The sequence below is a fragment of the Cygnus olor genome, chromosome 5, assembly GCF_009769625.2.
Source record: "Cygnus olor isolate bCygOlo1 chromosome 5, bCygOlo1.pri.v2, whole genome shotgun sequence".
In the NCBI taxonomy this organism is placed as follows: domain Eukaryota; kingdom Metazoa; phylum Chordata; class Aves; order Anseriformes; family Anatidae; genus Cygnus; species Cygnus olor.
This window is the reverse complement of record NC_049173.1, coordinates 19,663,049-19,674,910: the sequence shown is the minus strand read 5'-3', so window position 1 is coordinate 19,674,910 and position 11,862 is coordinate 19,663,049. Positions and strand designations below refer to the sequence as shown.

The following is an 11,862-nucleotide window of genomic DNA, read 5'->3' as shown; positions in this document are numbered from 1 at the left end:
ATTTTACCTCAAAGATCCCTTACCAACATTTTTCCTGTTATCTCTTTGGCTTTCAGCAATGTTCTCTGGTCTTTTTCATTCACTGAAACATATGGCTACACAATAAAATAAATATGCATCTTGCTTTTGCATTTTAAGTCCTGGAAAATTCCCCAGTCCACATAGTTTAAGTCTTTCTCTGGCCTTGTCATGCTGGTCTGTCATTTGAGTAATAGTTTCCGTTGTATCTGTCATTATATAAAAACGCATACAGATTTTTCTCTATTTAGTCAAAAGGAAGGCAGTTATGTTCACAAGCTTCATTTTCTTCTTTCTACATATTCCTACAATATCATGTAAACTAAAATACATTAGGAACATGTGCTGTCTGAACATTTTTACACATTTGTCTTTTATATATATATATTCTTTATATTCTTTTTTCTTTCCCTCTCCAAAATACTTTTTTTTTTTTTTTTACCAGCTAACACAAAAATCATAGATGCTGACATTTTAACTTAGCCAAACTTTTAGCTAAACTTTCCTTTTTCTCCTGGGGAATGAAAAAAGGTCTTTCTTTCATAAAGGCTGACATATTATCCTGACTCCAGGTAAATAACTCAAATCTACCGAAACAGCACAACTGCTTTTGCTTTTCCCTTCAGGAAACTTATTGAATATGCATCCTGTACAATTCCTTGATAACAGGCATACAGACAACATAATATCCTCTGGAAAATTCCTGCTGAACTTCAAACTACATTGTCCTTTAAATTTGTGAAGCTGCAACTTCCTGAAAAATCTTCTGCCTTCTGCAAAAGTCTGGTGTGAAGGGTTATAAATATCTGTGCTTCCTTTTCTATAAAGAGCAACCAAATAGGGAAAAATCAGCTTCTTTGATCAAAGATTTTGTTACTGGTATGAAGCTTTATGTTTGAGTGAGAGTGAGGGGAGAGCGGGTAGATTTTGCAATTCATTCATGTATTAGACTATCCTGAGTTGGAAGGGACCCTCAGGAGGTCAGCATATATTATCAGCCTACCAGAAGTATCCTAAGTGTAGTTCATTTATATGATTTTTAAGGTCAAATGTAAAAAAAAAAAAAAAAAAAAAAAAACATTAATCAATAGAATCAAACCAACCTACACTGAAGCTTGAATTAATTTAATTCTAAATATGCAAATATTATGTATTAAAGCAACAAGTTTACCCATCAAGCTTTTTTGTTGAGTACTGAGAGCTGAAATTTCATGGCAGAAAATGGTACATTTAATACAAACCTCCATATCTCCTTGGGAAGAGAATTAACCAGAGCACCTGTTGAAAAAATACCTTCCATTATACAAGGACCATATTTTAATGTGAACTGTGGATGCATGTTTAGCACATGCTGAAATACCAGTCAGGGCTGAGGGTCTGGTTTGGAGCATTTTGTAGCTCCTGCCTGTTCTCTCGGCTGGGTTTCATTTCTGCAGAAATCAGGGCACATCGAAGGGGGAAGTAATACAAGTCTAAGTATTACCCTAATGTGAAAATCAGGATGTCTGATGACTGGGAGCCCAGAAGCTTCCCTAACTTGCCCAGTTTGCACGTATCCAAAGTGAGATAGTTCTTAAATGCAAAAAGTGAATGCCAACACAAGATATGTGTCACCTTCTTGACCCACAGAGAGAATTAAATAAGTAGACAAGACATTACAATATAGTATCAGTGACTTTCACTGATAGAAAGAAATTAAATATTACTGAAGATTTTTTGTAATAATTCAACCACAATACAGAACAGTGTCTCATAATTCCCGTTTGGTTCTTTACAGAGGCATGAATATTTTCACGGAAGTGTAGTCATTTTTACCAGTATCTGGGTGTTTTTTATGTTGAAAAGTGAGTCTTAGGACATTTCTGACATATATGCTAGTATGAGAATAAATAAATAAATAAATAAAAAGTGTATTCCTCTAATGTGGAAAGGGAAATGTCATTCATAATCAGGTTATGCCCTTTACAAGCTGCAACATGGGTTCATAGGGACACTGGGCTAGCTTCTACTATATTTATACCAAATTGATCATAAAGCATTGGTTAAAATGTGAGAGATGAAAACAAAGCGAGTATTCACATTAAGAGGAGTATTAACTTTAGGCATTTGAATTTAGGTTCCTCCAGAAGGCACTTCAAAGATCTTGTTAACCTGTTGCAGATGGTAAATTACAGCAGGAGCTACTCTTTCTCCCTCCACTGTAGCACGAACTCAGTGAAAACTAGCCTAATTTAGGCTGTAGTTATATGTTCACTTGAGGTCTGCATAAATCTCCATAGCCATGAAAATGTACAGTTTGTGCCTCTTCACCCACATATTTCACAAGTATGAGATAACTAGAAAAGAAACTGACCAAAGAAAATAAAAATACAGATTCAAAAATTATTTTTTAGCCATTTTGGCTCACAGATTGTATTCAAGGAGCAAGTATGTACATAAAACCTCTTGCTGTCAGAAGGGAAGAATTGAGAAATACTTGATAAGAAGGAGAGAATGAGTCCCATTTTGGACAGCACCAAGATTTTATGTTCTTTTACTGTGATTCTGTAACAGGGGCTTCAGCATTTAGCACCGAGACTTGTTAATAATGTACTGGTGGAACTGATTGTGGAATAAACTTTCAAAGGATACAGAACAAATCTAGTGTTTCATTACATTTAGGGACCACTGCGAAATCTTTGACAAAAGACTTCCATCTGAAATATAACCATATTCATGCTGTAAACCAGCTATGTTCCATGTACCTGAACTATAAAAACATTTCATGCAGAGAAGCATTTCTGTAACTCAAAAAAAGAAGTGCCAAAGGGCATACAAATTGCTGCAGCCTTTGTGATCTAGTTTATGTGAAAGGTATTCAGATGTTACAGAGCTGGGAAGCAGTTTAAATTCTCAGATACAGTACTTGCTTTATAAGCATTCCTCCTATTTTTGGCAGAGTGACTCTCAAAACGTTCCTCAGTATAAGAAAGTGTCTCACGATATGTTCTTAATCTTCAGTAGTGTGTCACAGATGTCACCAGACCTGCTTCTGTTGTGCTTAGCTTGGGATTTCTGTGGTTGAAAGCAACTTCAGTGCATTCTTTTGGTTACACATTGTTGTTAAGCCAGGGATATGGGCCACTAGTCTACTGTGTTTGCAAAGCTTTGGTGGTCCTCAAACTACTACTTTGAATTCAGAAAATAAATATCAGAAAATTGCAAGCCATAATCATGCCTTGAATTTGTAGTCTCTCTGCTTATTTCACGTTACCCATAGAATGCATCCTGCCACAAGGAACTATAGCCAATACCCATCCCTACATAAGTAAAGAATGGATAATTTGGGTAAATTTTTCAGGGTGAGAAAAAAAAACACAATCATAAATGAAAGTAAAAGAAAGCAGTTTATGTAGGCTCTGTTGCTGAGTGTTGAATATGAGAAATCATATCTATATGGTATAAAGAAAAATTCATTTTTAGGTCCTTTTCATCTGTCTTCAAGTCTCCGTGTTCAACAGAATATTGATCATTAATACCTATAGTAGATACTAGGATTATTTGTTTATTTTACACTTTTTTTTTTTTTTAACTGTTTCAATCAAGCAAGATTTTGGCCTTGTACTCTTTAACAATAATGAACTCATGGTTAAAAATGGCTCTGGTGTTAAACGTAGCTGAAGAATTTTATATATAACTGAAGATTTTTTTATTCTCAGCATTATGCTTTCAGCATTTAGAACTGAATCCACATGCTATTACCTTTTTCCCGATATTCTTTCTTACTGCCATTACAGAAAGTGTTGTGGTTTTTTTTTTTTTTTTTCTTCCTGAGGGATTTTTAAAACCAAATGCTCAAGTTGGCCTATTAATAATAATGTAAATTTTCACTCAGTAATGGAAGAATAAAACATTAGCCCCCTTCTCATTTCCCTCAGAGAGCTCAGCACTCTTAATTTTGTATTTGTACTATGAATACTTGAGCTGTTTTGATTCTCAGCATCCAGTGACTTACTATATTCCATCTCTTTTGCTTCACCGAGTGCCAGATTCCATTTATTCATTTATGGTAACATCTGAACCAAGTTTTACATTGATGTAGCACTCTAATCTAATGGCTATTTTCAGTATTTTTTTATTCTGTGCTTATATAAACTTAAAAGAAACACAGTCTAAATTCACATAAGTGGAAGAAGCATAAAATAGCTACATGACAGATAAAGAGAGTATAAAACCAAATAAAACTTTAGAATAATTAAGTGTTCCTGTTGAAATATGCTGTTATTCCTAATGGAAGTGGAATGTTAAACCACTTTAGAAATCCTTAGAGGTGAATTCACTCAATGCTGTTAAAAAGCAAGAGTAAAATACACACACACACACGCACACTATTTTATAGCATCTGTTAATAACCCAAGAATTACCTACAGAGAGGAAGCAGTGAAATAAAACACTATCACCAAGAAACAGTGACTACCACATAATAAAAAGATAGGTATGCCTGATCAAACTGTACCGTCTAAATATATCATTATTTAGAAAACTCAGATAAACAGACATAAAACACCCTAAAACTGTGTGTTTGAAGCCTTAAACTTTCAAGCTGTCTGTTGCTAGGTAGAGAGCATCCTCCACTGCTTTTGAAATCCTTAAGATTGGTGGCTGCTCACAGTTCTCCTTTTATTCATGTCTCACACTGAAAACCTGTGGGTCACCTATCTGGACAATTCAAAGGTTTATGGGGGATGGAAAGACAGAATGGCATGATGGAGAGAGGGAGAAAGAGATGAGAGAGAAGAAGGGAGAAAAGAAGAAAGAACAGGAGGAAGGGAGAAGGGATGGAGAGGGCAGACAGAAATGAGAGAGAAGCTTGAACGTCATAATAATCACAGGGCTCTTTGCTTAAAAGACTCCCTGAACAAGCCACATGCTAGACCGTGTCAATATCACCAACTTGCACTTCCTAATAGTGTTTTTGTTTGTTTGTTTGTTTTGGTGCATATGTTTTTCCTTCTACTTCCTTACTCCAGTTTTGGTAGACCAAAATACAGATTATACATAAATAATCCAAAAGAAGATGGTGCAGCCCACCAGATTGGTCTGCCACTACTCTATATGTGTGTGCTGTTAACAAGCAGTTATAAGCAGCATCTCTGTGCTTAAGCACCTGAACTGTGAGCTTATGTTTCTAAGTATAATGAGTAAAAAATAAGAACTTCGTATGACAGGAAAAAAACTTAACAACATGTTATAGCATGTATTTTCAAAGGAAATAATTTTGTCTGCTGAACCTTCTGGAAATTTTAAGTTTTCATATATTTATATATTTTTCCAAAAGCAGTCTAATCTATCAAGAATAAAATATATTACTGCAACATCTGAACTAATTGCTAATCAGTTATTAAATTGTGAAGGCAGGAAGCCATTTTACCCAGTAATCTTTGGGATTCCAGAATTGGTCTGGCAAGGAACTGGTCTACATGATATCTATGAGAATTAGGCACTTAAAAGTATAGTTTTATATCACTGGCTAACTTCATGAAAATCCCAGTACAAGCAAGGGATTCTACCACTCCACAGAAATGTAGTTAAGTGCATCTCTCCAGCTCTGGATGCACAGGCATTAAGACAGGTGCCTGTACCAGCCACTCTATCAGGTAGCTAAATACTAGTACTCCGGTTCAACATAAAGTTACAAAATTCAGGGAAGGTCTGGGCTGAAGTCCTACCTGTGCTTGCTTGAGTTTTACTGGCACTAGCTGTGAGTATGCTATACCACCAGGATACAACAAAAGCCAGACTTCCTGAGTACTTGTTGTTGAAGATGACCCCATAGGACAACATGATTAATAACTGCTCTGTGGTCCAGTGACAGGAAAGCTCATCAAAGATATAGAGGACAGTTTTAATTACTTTCCCTTATGAATATTTAATAATGCATACCTATTTATATATCATGGAGCAACTCCAATGGGTACAATGCCAATCCAGAATAACAAAAGAGTTAGAGCATTTTGGAGCACAAAACTGAGACTCCTGTCCAGGTTTTGGGTTTATTTAGGCAATAAAGAGACTGAATTTTAATGATTTGCATACCCTTTGAGTGCACAGGCCATGGAACTGTAAGTTATTCTGTGGCACACAAGATACATCTTGTTTTAACCAAAAAGGCCATATTTGCTGAAATTTAATAAGCTAATGTGTTCTGAAAAAAGGTCCTTTCCAACCCAAACCATCCCATGATTCTATGATTCTATGATCTATGATAGCAGAATCGTCTCTTTCCTTGTACTTCCATCATGTTTCTCCAGTGTTGTCTGTAAAAAAAATCTTTGTTTAAATACTGGTATTTCCTATCCAAATATACTTTTGAATTTGTGTTTTCTTTGGGGAACAGGAGGAGTCTCCATTTGGAGTTGAACATCGAAATAAACAGACTCATTATAATGCTTATAAATTGACATTGAATTAAATAGACACTAGTTTACACTACACTTAAACTCTTTATACTATACTTGCTGAAGGAGGGAAATGAGTTTATGACCCCTGAAACATGTCTAATTTCCTACAATTTATGCTTAACGGATGGAGAATAATGGAGGCTACTCCAAGAGGAGACATTAAAAGAAGCTTTTCCTGTCAAGGTGGATATGCAATTGTTCAGGGCAGGCTCTTCAAAATTAGAATAAATTTTCCCCTAGTGTTTTAAGCCATTTTTTCTGCCATTTGACACTGTATTTAACCCTTTTATTAATGACAGCTGAGCTTTGCTTTCCATTTAACTCCAGTTCCATTCCCATAACAAAACAAAGTGCCACAGTTATAATATGAATTGCTCCTTAGGGGAGTTTAATGATACAATCAGGGTAGGATCCTGTCAGGAAGATCAGGACCTCATCTGATGCTGACCTCAACATTCTGTGATCTTTCAAACTGACTTCTTGATGAAAGTCAAAGCAAAATATTCCTGAAGCAGGCTTTATATAAAACTATTCCTTCATTAAATATTCAGGGTTCATATCACTGAAATTTATTATCATGTCTGAGGTAATTGCTTCAGCTACTTCACTTTGTCAGGAATGAGGTGTCTGATATAGATATAAGATGAACACAGATCTGTTACCTGGTGAAAACATCCAGTGAAATATCCCTTTAGCCTAGAGAGGGTGTCTGGCCACCTTCGTAGGTGTATATGAGAAGAGCTCAGTATTTTCTTTATAAGCACATCCTACATTAACATTCTTGCAGAATAAGCATAGTGATTTTGAATATGGCAGATTATTTTTATTTTTACATTTACTGGTTGCTAATTCTTAATCACAGAGCAAGTCTCTCATAGTGTTTTTTGTTTTGGTTTGGTTTGGTTTGGTTTGTTTGTTTGTTTTTCCCCTAATGCATTATCTATCAAAGATACAAACCCCTGTTTTCCTGATGGGTTTCTATTTAACTCTGCCAGCGTCCAAACTTGTATGCTTCCCTAGCATTGCTTGGAACTGCATCATTCTCACAAACCAGGCTTTGGCAGTCTGTACAGGGAGCAAGAGTATTACCTTTTTTTTTTTTTTTTTTAATTATACTATTACTAAACCCCCATTCTGCTACCTGTCCATGAGCTGAGTGACTTGTACACCTTTATCAAAGATAGGGAGGCAAAACGCTATTTGAAATACCAAGAAAAAAGGAATAAATGTCCTTCTATCACAATCTAGCTCATAGAATCATAAAATCATAGACTGTCCCGAGTTGGAAGGGACCCACAAGGATCATTGAGTACAAATCCTGGCTCCACACAGGACCACCCCAAAATCAGACCATATGTCTGAGAGCACTGTCCAAAGGCTTCTTGAACTCCGGCAGGCTCAGTGTCATGACCACTTCCCTGGGGGGCCTGCTCCAGGGCCTGGCCACCCTCTTGGCGAAGAACCTTTTCCTGATATCCAGTCTGAACCTCTCCTGTTGCAACTTCATGTTGTTCCCTCGGGTCCTATTGTTGGTCACAAGAGAGACGATTTCAGTACCTCCCCCCTCACCCTCCGTGAAGAAGCTGTAGACTGCAATGAGGTCACCACTCAGTGTCCTCTTCTCCAGGCTGAAGAAACCAGGTGACCTCAGCCACTCCTTATATGTCTTCCCCTCCAGACCTTTCACCACCTTTGTTGCCCTCCTTTGGATATTCTTTAATAGTTTTATGTCCTTCTTGTACTGTGGCACCCACAACTCCACACTGCTTGTGGAGACACCACACTAATGCAGAGTAGAGGGGGACAATCTTATCCCTCAACTGGCTAGCTGTGTTGTGCTTGGTGTATTCCAGAGTGTGGTTGGCTCAATTGTTATTAATGATATGTAGTTAACAGCAACAACATGATCATTCTTATGTCAAACAAAAATGATAGGAAAGGTTCAAGCACAGGGAGGTATCAAATGAAAAGAGTCTTATTTGCTTTTGATTGTTTTGTTTTTGTTTGTGTGTTTTTTTTTTAATTTTTGTTTGTTTTTGTTTCTTGGTGGTGGTGGTGGTTGATTTCTTTAAACCATATGTGCAGCTCTCACAGACATCAACAAAATCAAGTCTAATGAGGTCTTAAACCTGGTGAAACAGCTCTCCTCATTCTGTTAAATGAAAGTACCTGATTTATTTTGCTGGTCAGTTATCTCTTTTGCCCTTCTTGGAAGTGGCTTGTGATCACAGAATCATAAAGTCTCTGGATGTCTCTAGTTCAAACAAGGTTGACTATAAGATCAAAGCAAGTGTCTCAGGGCTTTATTTAGTAATGTCTTAGAAACCTCCAAGAATGGAGGCTATACAATCTCTCTGAGCAACCTGTTAGCTACATGTTAGTGATATGAGAACAGGTAGGTCTCTATCTTAGTTTACACTGGAGGCTGTTCAGCAATCTCCAGTTATTATCCAAGAACAACAGTTGCACATTACTCTGCAACCAAGGCATGGATATAACATGAAGGCAGAGTCTCAGCTCCATCCTTGAATTGCACTACAGTGTAGAGGTATAATGGAACACAAATCCTATGCAAGACAGATTTGCCTTGGGAAAGTATTTTCTCTCCTTTTGGGCTGAGGAATAATGGGAGTTCAGACCATGGCTTAAATAAGGACAAAACTGATCTGAAGTAGAAAGTATAAAAGTTAAATAAGTTTTAAGCTGAGTCTCACCTGTGATTTGAATCTACTCTTCAGTAATTGTGGTAAGAGTTTTTTACTCTAAGACACTTATAAATATGAACAGTGTTCAGGATTCTTCTCCTTAGTACTACAAATTATGTTTATTTGAAAGCTTATTTCAGCAGTTAGCAATGTGTGTTAAAAAATGCAAACATAATATTTATATGTTCTCTCATTTTATTTATTTATTTATTTTATCTGTTTTAAATTTCTGTAGAGAATCTATTTATTTTTCAAGAGCCCTTTCCAGAGACTTGTTTAAGATTGTAGCAACTTTTGTGGTTGACTTACATCAGTTAAGTCAACCACATTCCATTACCAGCACATGACAACAGTGTAAGAGTATCATGGGTAATGATTAGTAGTAAGTAATTTAATACTTCTTTGTACTTGTGCACTTAAAGGTTTTTACATTCTCATACTGCCTGTATAGTCTGTATTTACAAGTCACCACAAGGGTGTGTGGAATTTCCTAAACTTTGAAATCTTAATCAGTATATGCCTTCCAGATGTAAAACTATACAGAGATAATGAAAAAGTGTAAAAATATCACCTGGATTGTGCAGAAAATTAAAATGTGAAGTTATTGTAGCACTAACGGAGCTGTGTTTGCTAGATTGAGACATCTGTTTCTATCTAAATATTGACACTTAGGTATATAAACAAAGAAAATAAAGATAGGGGCACTGAATGTAATGTCATATTTGCTTTGGATACACTGTAAAGACAGTGGATTACATATGAGAGAGCACATTGGGCTGAGGTCAGTCTGTATGTACAGAAACTTTTGATTTTATTTCTTAATGAGGAGATATAAGGGTAGGTGCTATTGTAAACTGTCAAATTACACATTCAAGCTTTGACTATCCTCATCAGCTAATCAGTTGCCCCCTAAGAACTGTCCTTGCCTGTGTCACCAAATGTATAATCTTACCCAAAGTGATAGACTTGCCAACTACTTAAGGTCAATCTTCAAATGATTCAATTCCAGCTCACAGGAAGGGTTTAATCTCCTGTTACAGAAAATGCCTCAGGAACCTGGCTAGTAAATTGCCACATAAGTGTACAAACTTCAGCCACTTATTTCATTCCCACATATGAACAATGATGTAACATTTAAAGAATTCATTCAGTCACATTTAAAATGAAAGACTGAGACCACATGGCAGGAGCGGGTGGGATGGGAGGAAGGAATGTGGGCCACTCCGTTCTATCTTAAGCAGCCAGTTACAAATGTGCAAAGGGACCACAAACTGAAAGAAAAAAAAATAGTACTAAATTACCACATTTTCCATTGCCAGGATGTAAGAGATTATAAAAGGTTTAAGGCAGGGAAGGGTCAAGCAGCTCTCTGTCTATTCATGGCCTTTTTCATTCTTTCCTCCCCCATATTTGCAGATAACTGCTCCACGCAGGAGTCTTCTAACCCATCTCTAATTAATACTTCATATAATCTTGTAATACTGCTAATTGTTCACAAACAGGCGATTTAATCAACACTCTGCTAACAGGCAAAGCTTTATTCTCTCCACTATTTTGTGCTTTGACACAGGGAGAACTTAGACAACTATGTCCCAAATGCTTTGTTTCCATGTAATTTAACAGCAAGACATTATTTTCTCATAAGAGGTGCTTTGAATTTTTACTGCTAATGAATAAATTAACTAAAAAGGTTAATCTGCCTACATGTTTATGAAACATTATGCAAATTGTTCTCAGAAAGGTTTAATGGTAATTGAAAGCAATTGAAAACCATGGTACATTTCACTCAATTTTAACTTTTTTTTTTTTTTAAGTATACAAATTGCACTCATTTAAAATTTTACAAATGTGTAGGGCAGGAGATTATTTTTTATAAATTTAAAGTAAAAGGTGTTTTCTTACAAATTTTCAGTTTGACAGATTTCCAACTTTATGGGGATTCAATTGAACTTGGGAAGGATGAGTGTGGTTTAATATTTTTATTACTATAAACCAATAATATTATTTTAATACACATTAAACCAATTGACAAAATATTTGTCACACCAGCTTTTTACAGAGAGGATTTAAGATCTACTATCCTCCCTAGAGTAATGTGGGTTCATAAGAGCTGAATCTTGCTGCTGTGATGCACACACTAAACTCAAGGTTTATGCTCTTTAGCACTGAAGTAAGCACAACTCTTTAGCACTGAAGTAAGTAGCTCAGTTTCCATAACTGTTAGAAAAGAAAGCCCCAGATTCTGCCTTTATTAACATCCAGTAATGTCTCTTTGATTGAAAAAATAATGGAAGTATGGGGAGGGAATGGAGAGACACTAAATAAATGGGGTAGAATTTGGTCCTATAGGTGTTTATAAAAGACACCCATGGTGTATAAACATTAGGTCTGTACATAAGGATTTGCTTTCAAAAAGACCAGGAAAAAGAATGAGTCTTCAAACTGTGGCATGGAATAGCCCCAAGGCTTTGGAAATATTTATTTGCAGGCAAGTGACTAGTATCACTGTGGGAATCACTCTTTAGGAAACATTTCAAAACTATCTGGATATTTTTTATGAGGGGATGACACATATTTCTAAAATACAGTAACAACATTACCTTGGAAATCAATGTTCAATTGGTATATCAGTTAAAATATTTTAGGCATTTATGTTTTAGCAAAAAGCTGGACTTTTTGTCTGCTTGTTTTTGTTTGTT

At 36.1% G+C, this 11,862-nt stretch overlaps 1 long non-coding RNA gene across 2 annotated transcripts in view; it reads left to right on the top strand.

The window, feature by feature from the left end:
• Positions 1-11,862, top strand: part of LOC121071292 — a 40,382-nt gene that overhangs the window by 25,925 nt on the left and 2,595 nt on the right. The window contains exon 1 of one of the 2 annotated variants that reach the window (XR_005820507.1): positions 9,012-9,204. The exons of the other annotated variant lie outside the window; for it this stretch is intronic. This is a non-coding gene — a long non-coding RNA (uncharacterized LOC121071292). Of the gene's footprint in view, positions 1-9,011; positions 9,205-11,862 lie in introns of those variants that run through there. 2 annotated transcript variants of the gene reach the window in all.